Source organism: Hypomesus nipponensis, chromosome 20 (genome assembly GCF_054491055.1).
Source record: "Hypomesus nipponensis isolate SF chromosome 20, ASM5449105v1, whole genome shotgun sequence".
Lineage (NCBI taxonomy): Eukaryota > Metazoa > Chordata > Actinopteri > Osmeriformes > Osmeridae > Hypomesus > Hypomesus nipponensis.
This window is the reverse complement of record NC_140380.1, coordinates 2,040,001-2,045,000: the sequence shown is the minus strand read 5'-3', so window position 1 is coordinate 2,045,000 and position 5,000 is coordinate 2,040,001. Positions and strand designations below refer to the sequence as shown.

The following is a 5,000-nucleotide window of genomic DNA, read 5'->3' as shown; positions in this document are numbered from 1 at the left end:
CCGTACGAAATAAGTTGACAACCATAGGCTACTTATCCATATACAGATTTGGCATTTGACAATGCAAGGTGGTCTCTCTCTCTCTCTCTCTCTCTCTCTCTCTCGTGTCAAAATGAAAACAGTTTCCAGCCCCTTTCATGAAGGACTACTTGTGCATATTGCAAGATGTCAGTTTCTAAGTGAATGAGCAAAAGAGCATACAGCACCTGGTATTCCCAGGCGGTCTCCCATCCAAGTACTAACCAGGCCCGACCCTGCTTAGCTTCCGAGATCAGACGAGATCGGGCGTTGCCAGGCTGGTATGGCCGTACGAAATAAGTTGACAACCATAGGCTACTTATCCATATACAGATTTAGCAATTGACAATGCAAGGTAGTCTCTCTCTCTCTCTCGTGTCAAAATGAAAACAGCTTCCAGCCCCTTTCATGAAGGACTACTTGTGCATATTGCAAGATGTCAGTTTCTAAGTGAATGAGCAAAAGAGCATACAGCACCTGGTATTCCCAGGCGGTCTCCCATCCAAGTACTAACCAGGCCCGACCCTGCTTAGCTTCCGAGATCAGACGAGATCGGGCGTTGCCAGGCTGGTATGGCCGTACGAAATAAGTTGACAACCATAGGTTACTTATCCATATACAGATTTAGCAATTGACAATGCAAGGTGGTCTCTCTCTCTCTCTCTCTCGTGTCAAAATGAAAACAGCTTCCAGCCCCTTTCATGAAGGACTACTTGTGCATATTGCAAGATTTCAGTTTCTAAGTGAATGAGCAAAAGAGCATACAGCACCTGGTATTCCCAGGCGGTCTCCCATCCAAGTACTAACCAGGCCCGACCCTGCTTAGCTTCCGAGATCAGACGAGATCGGGCGTTGCCAGGCTGGTATGGCCGTACAAAATAAGTTGACAACCATAGGCTACTTATCCATATACAGATTTAGCAATTGACAATGCAAGGTAGTCTCTCTCTCTCTCTCTCTCTCTCTCTCTCTCTCTCGTGTCAAAATGAAAACAGCTTCCAGCCCCTTTCATGAAGGACTACTTGTGCATATTGCAAGATGTCAGTTTCTAAGTGAATGAGCAAAAGAGCATACAGCACCTGGTATTCCCAGGCGGTCTCCCATCCAAGTACTAACCAGACCCGACCCTGCTTAGCTTCCGAGATCAGACGAGATCGGGCGTTGCCAGGCTGGTATGGCCGTACTAAATAAGTTGACAACCATAGGCTACTTATCCATATACAGATTTAGCAATTGACAATGCAAGGTAGTCTCTCTCTCTCTCTCTCTCTCTCTCTCTCTCGTGTCAAAATGAAAACAGCTTCCAGCCCCTTTCATGAAGGACTACTTGTGCATATTGCAAGATGTCAGTTTCTAAGTGAATGAGCAAAAGAGCATACAGCACCTGGTATTCCCAGGCGGTCTCCCATCCAAGTACTAACCAGGCCCGACCCTGCTTAGCTTCCGAGATCAGGCGTGGCCAGGCTGGTATGGCCGTACGAAATAAGTTGACAACCATAGGCTACTTATCCATATACAGATTTAGCAATTGACAATGCAAGGTGGTCTCTCTCTCTCTCTCTCGTGTCAAAATGAAAAAAGCTTCCAGCCCCTTTCATGAAGGACTACTTGTGCATATTGCAAGATGTCAGTTTCTAAGTGAATGAGCAAAAGAGCATACAGCACCTGGTATTCCCAGGCGGTCTCCCATCCAAGTACTAACCAGGCCCGACCCTGCTTAGCTTCCGAGATCAGACGAGATCGGGCGTTGCCAGGCTGGTATGGCCGTACGAAATAAGTTGACAACCATAGGCTACTTATCCATATACAGATTTAGCAATTGACAATGCAAGGTGGTCTCTCTCTCTCTCTCTCGTGTCAAAATGAAAACAGCTTCCAGCCCCTTTCATGAAGGACTACTTGTGCATATTGCAAGATGTCAGTTTCTAAGTGAATGAGCAAAAGAGCATACAGCACCTGGTATTCCCAGGCGGTCTCCCATCCAAGTACTAACCAGGCCCGACCCTGCTTAGCTTCCGAGATCAGACGAGATCGGGCGTTGCCAGGCTGGTATGGCCGTACAAAATAAGTTGACAACCATAGGCTACTTATCCATATACAGATTTAGCAATTGACAATGCAAGGTGGTCTCTCTCTCTCTCTCTCGTGTCAAAATGAAAACAGCTTCCAGCCCCTTTCATGAAGGACTACTTGTGCATATTGCAAGATGTCAGTTTCTAAGTGAATGAGCAAAAGAGCATACAGCACCTGGTATTCCCAGGCGGTCTCCCATCCAAGTACTAACCAGGCCCGACCCTGCTTAGCTTCCGAGATCAGACGTGATCGGGCGTTGCCAGGCTGGTATGGCCGTACGAAATAAGTTGACAACCATAGGCTACTTATCCATATACAGATTTGGCATTTGACAATGCAAGGTGGTCTCTCTCTCTCTCTCTCTCTCTCGTGTCAAAATGAAAACAGTTTCCAGCCCCTTTCATGAAGGACTACTTGTGCATATTGCAAGATGTCAGTTTCTAAGTGAATGAGCAAAAGAGCATACAGCACCTGGTATTCCCAGGCGGTCTCCCATCCAAGTACTAACCAGGCCCGACCCTGCTTAGCTTCCGAGATCAGACGAGATCGGGCGTTGCCAGGCTGGTATGGCCGTACGAAATAAGTTGACAACCATAGGCTACTTATCCATATACAGATTTAGCAATTGACAATGCAAGGTAGTCTCTCTCTCTCTCTCGTGTCAAAATGAAAACAGCTTCCAGCCCCTTTCATGAAGGACTACTTGTGCATATTGCAAGATGTCAGTTTCTAAGTGAATGAGCAAAAGAGCATACAGCACCTGGTATTCCCAGGCGGTCTCCCATCCAAGTACTAACCAGGCCCGACCCTGCTTAGCTTCCGAGATCAGACGAGATCGGGCGTTGCCAGGCTGGTATGGCCGTACGAAATAAGTTGACAACCATAGGCTACTTATCCATATACAGATTTAGCAATTGACAATGCAAGGTGGTCTCTCTCTCTCTCTCTCTTGTGTCAAAATGAAAACAGCTTCCAGCCCCTTTCATGAAGGACTACTTGTGCATATTGCAAGATTTCAGTTTCTAAGTGAATGAGCAAAAGAGCATACAGCACCTGGTATTCCCAGGCGGTCTCCCATCCAAGTACTAACCAGGCCCGACCCTGCTTAGCTTCCGAGATCAGACGAGATCGGGCGTTGCCAGGCTGGTATGGCCGTACGAAATAAGTTGACAACCATAGGCTACTTATCCATATACAGATTTAGCAATTGACAATGCAAGGTAGTCTCTCTCTCTCTCTCTCTCTCTCTCTCTCTCTCTCGTGTCAAAATGAAAACAGCTTCCAGCCCCTTTCATGAAGGACTACTTGTGCATATTGCAAGATGTCAGTTTCTAAGTGAATGAGCAAAAGAGCATACAGCACCTGGTATTCCCAGGCGGTCTCCCATCCAAGTACTAACCAGGCCCGACCCTGCTTAGCTTCCGAGATCAGACGAGATCGGGCGTTGCCAGGCTGGTATGGCCGTACTAAATAAGTTGACAACCATAGGCTACTTATCCATATACAGATTTAGCAATTGACAATGCAAGGTAGTCTCTCTCTCTCTCTCTCTCTCTCTCTCTCTCTCGTGTCAAAATGAAAACAGCTTCCAGCCCCTTTCATGAAGGACTACTTGTGCATATTGCAAGATGTCAGTTTCTAAGTGAATGAGCAAAAGAGCATACAGCACCTGGTATTCCCAGGCGGTCTCCCATCCAAGTACTAACCAGGCCCGACCCTGCTTAGCTTCCGAGATCAGACGAGATCGGGCGTTGCCAGGCTGGTATGGCCGTACTAAATAAGTTGACAACCATAGGCTACTTATCCATATACAGATTTAGCAATTGACAATGCAAGGTAGTCTCTCTCTCTCTCTCTCTCTCTCTCTCTCTCTCGTGTCAAAATGAAAACAGCTTCCAGCCCCTTTCATGAAGGACTACTTGTGCATATTGCAAGATGTCAGTTTCTAAGTGAATGAGCAAAAGAGCATACAGCACCTGGTATTCCCAGGCGGTCTCCCATCCAAGTACTAACCAGGCCCGACCCTGCTTAGCTTCCGAGATCAGACGAGATCGGGCGTTGCCAGGCTGGTATGGCCGTACGAAATAAGTTGACAACCATAGGCTACTTATCCATATACAGATTTAGCAATTGACAATGCAAGGTGGTCTCTCTCTCTCTCTCTCTCTCTCTCGTGTCAAAATGAAAACAGCTTCCAGCCCCTTTCATGAAGGACTACTTGTGCATATTGCAAGATGTCAGTTTCTAAGTGAATGAGCAAAAGAGCATACAGCACCTGGTATTCCCAGGCGGTCTCCCATCCAAGTACTAACCAGGCCCGACCCTGCTTAGCTTCCGAGATCAGACGAGATCGGGCGTTGCCAGGCTGGTATGGCCGTACGAAATAAGTTGACAACCATAGGCTACTTATCCATATACAGATTTAGCAATTGACAATGCAAGGTGGTCTCTCTCTCTCTCTCTCTCGTGTCAAAATGAAAACAGCTTCCAGCCCCTTTCATGAAGGACTACTTGTGCATATTGCAAGATTTCAGTTTCTAAGTGAATGAGCAAAAGAGCATACAGCACCTGGTATTCCCAGGCGGTCTCCCATCCAAGTACTAACCAGGCCCGACCCTGCTTAGCTTCCGAGATCAGACGAGATCGGGCGTTGCCAGGCTGGTATGGCCGTACGAAATAAGTTGACAACCATAGGCTACTTATCCATATACAGATTTAGCAATTGACAATGCAAGGTAGTCTCTCTCTCTCTCTCTCTCTCTCTCTCTCTCGTGTCAAAATGAAAACAGCTTCCAGCCCCTTTCATGAAGGACTACTTGTGCATATTGCAAGATGTCAGTTTCTAAGTGAATGAGCAAAAGAGCATACAGCACCTGGTATTCCCAGGCGGTCTCCCATCCAAGTACTAA

The 5,000-nt window shown here is 46.9% G+C and overlaps 16 non-coding genes and 2 pseudogenes across 16 annotated transcripts in view; all 18 read right to left on the bottom strand.

Annotated features, from left to right (window-relative positions):
- Positions 1–8, bottom strand: part of LOC146244872 (5S ribosomal RNA) — a 119-nt gene extending 111 nt beyond the window's left edge. The window contains exon 1 of the ribosomal RNA XR_014739309.1: positions 1–8. This exon is cut by the window's left edge and continues 111 nt beyond it. This is a non-coding gene — a ribosomal RNA (5S ribosomal RNA).
- Positions 9–194: 186 nt separating this feature from the next.
- On the bottom strand, positions 195–313 carry LOC146244871 (5S ribosomal RNA). Its single transcript, XR_014738508.1, has one exon. It is a non-coding gene; the product is annotated as a 5S ribosomal RNA (ribosomal RNA).
- A 170-nt stretch (positions 314–483) lies between these two features.
- Positions 484–602, bottom strand: LOC146244870 (5S ribosomal RNA). The gene has a single exon (XR_014738507.1). It is a non-coding gene; the product is annotated as a 5S ribosomal RNA (ribosomal RNA).
- Positions 603–776: 174 nt separating this feature from the next.
- Positions 777–895, bottom strand: LOC146244869 (5S ribosomal RNA). Its single transcript, XR_014739764.1, has one exon. It is a non-coding gene; the product is annotated as a 5S ribosomal RNA (ribosomal RNA).
- A 190-nt stretch (positions 896–1,085) lies between these two features.
- LOC146244868 (5S ribosomal RNA) lies at positions 1,086–1,204 on the bottom strand (annotated as a pseudogene).
- A 186-nt stretch (positions 1,205–1,390) lies between these two features.
- On the bottom strand, positions 1,391–1,499 carry LOC146244867 (5S ribosomal RNA; annotated as a pseudogene).
- Positions 1,500–1,671: 172 nt separating this feature from the next.
- LOC146244866 (5S ribosomal RNA) lies at positions 1,672–1,790 on the bottom strand. Its single transcript, XR_014738504.1, has one exon. It is a non-coding gene; the product is annotated as a 5S ribosomal RNA (ribosomal RNA).
- A 172-nt stretch (positions 1,791–1,962) lies between these two features.
- On the bottom strand, positions 1,963–2,081 carry LOC146244865 (5S ribosomal RNA). Its single transcript, XR_014739763.1, has one exon. It is a non-coding gene; the product is annotated as a 5S ribosomal RNA (ribosomal RNA).
- Positions 2,082–2,253: 172 nt separating this feature from the next.
- LOC146244864 (5S ribosomal RNA) lies at positions 2,254–2,372 on the bottom strand. Its single transcript, XR_014739307.1, has one exon. It is a non-coding gene; the product is annotated as a 5S ribosomal RNA (ribosomal RNA).
- Positions 2,373–2,550: 178 nt separating this feature from the next.
- LOC146244863 (5S ribosomal RNA) lies at positions 2,551–2,669 on the bottom strand. Its single transcript, XR_014738503.1, has one exon. It is a non-coding gene; the product is annotated as a 5S ribosomal RNA (ribosomal RNA).
- Positions 2,670–2,839: 170 nt separating this feature from the next.
- On the bottom strand, positions 2,840–2,958 carry LOC146244862 (5S ribosomal RNA). The gene has a single exon (XR_014738502.1). It is a non-coding gene; the product is annotated as a 5S ribosomal RNA (ribosomal RNA).
- A 174-nt stretch (positions 2,959–3,132) lies between these two features.
- Positions 3,133–3,251, bottom strand: LOC146244861 (5S ribosomal RNA). Its single transcript, XR_014738501.1, has one exon. It is a non-coding gene; the product is annotated as a 5S ribosomal RNA (ribosomal RNA).
- Positions 3,252–3,441: 190 nt separating this feature from the next.
- Positions 3,442–3,560, bottom strand: LOC146244860 (5S ribosomal RNA). The gene has a single exon (XR_014740370.1). It is a non-coding gene; the product is annotated as a 5S ribosomal RNA (ribosomal RNA).
- Positions 3,561–3,748: 188 nt separating this feature from the next.
- Positions 3,749–3,867, bottom strand: LOC146244859 (5S ribosomal RNA). The gene has a single exon (XR_014740369.1). It is a non-coding gene; the product is annotated as a 5S ribosomal RNA (ribosomal RNA).
- Positions 3,868–4,055: 188 nt separating this feature from the next.
- LOC146244858 (5S ribosomal RNA) lies at positions 4,056–4,174 on the bottom strand. Its single transcript, XR_014738500.1, has one exon. It is a non-coding gene; the product is annotated as a 5S ribosomal RNA (ribosomal RNA).
- A 180-nt stretch (positions 4,175–4,354) lies between these two features.
- LOC146244857 (5S ribosomal RNA) lies at positions 4,355–4,473 on the bottom strand. Its single transcript, XR_014738499.1, has one exon. It is a non-coding gene; the product is annotated as a 5S ribosomal RNA (ribosomal RNA).
- A 174-nt stretch (positions 4,474–4,647) lies between these two features.
- On the bottom strand, positions 4,648–4,766 carry LOC146244856 (5S ribosomal RNA). Its single transcript, XR_014738498.1, has one exon. It is a non-coding gene; the product is annotated as a 5S ribosomal RNA (ribosomal RNA).
- Positions 4,767–4,952: 186 nt separating this feature from the next.
- The window catches only part of LOC146244855 (5S ribosomal RNA), a 119-nt gene continuing 71 nt past the window's right edge, over positions 4,953–5,000 (bottom strand). The window contains exon 1 of the ribosomal RNA XR_014740368.1: positions 4,953–5,000. This exon is cut by the window's right edge and continues 71 nt beyond it. This is a non-coding gene — a ribosomal RNA (5S ribosomal RNA).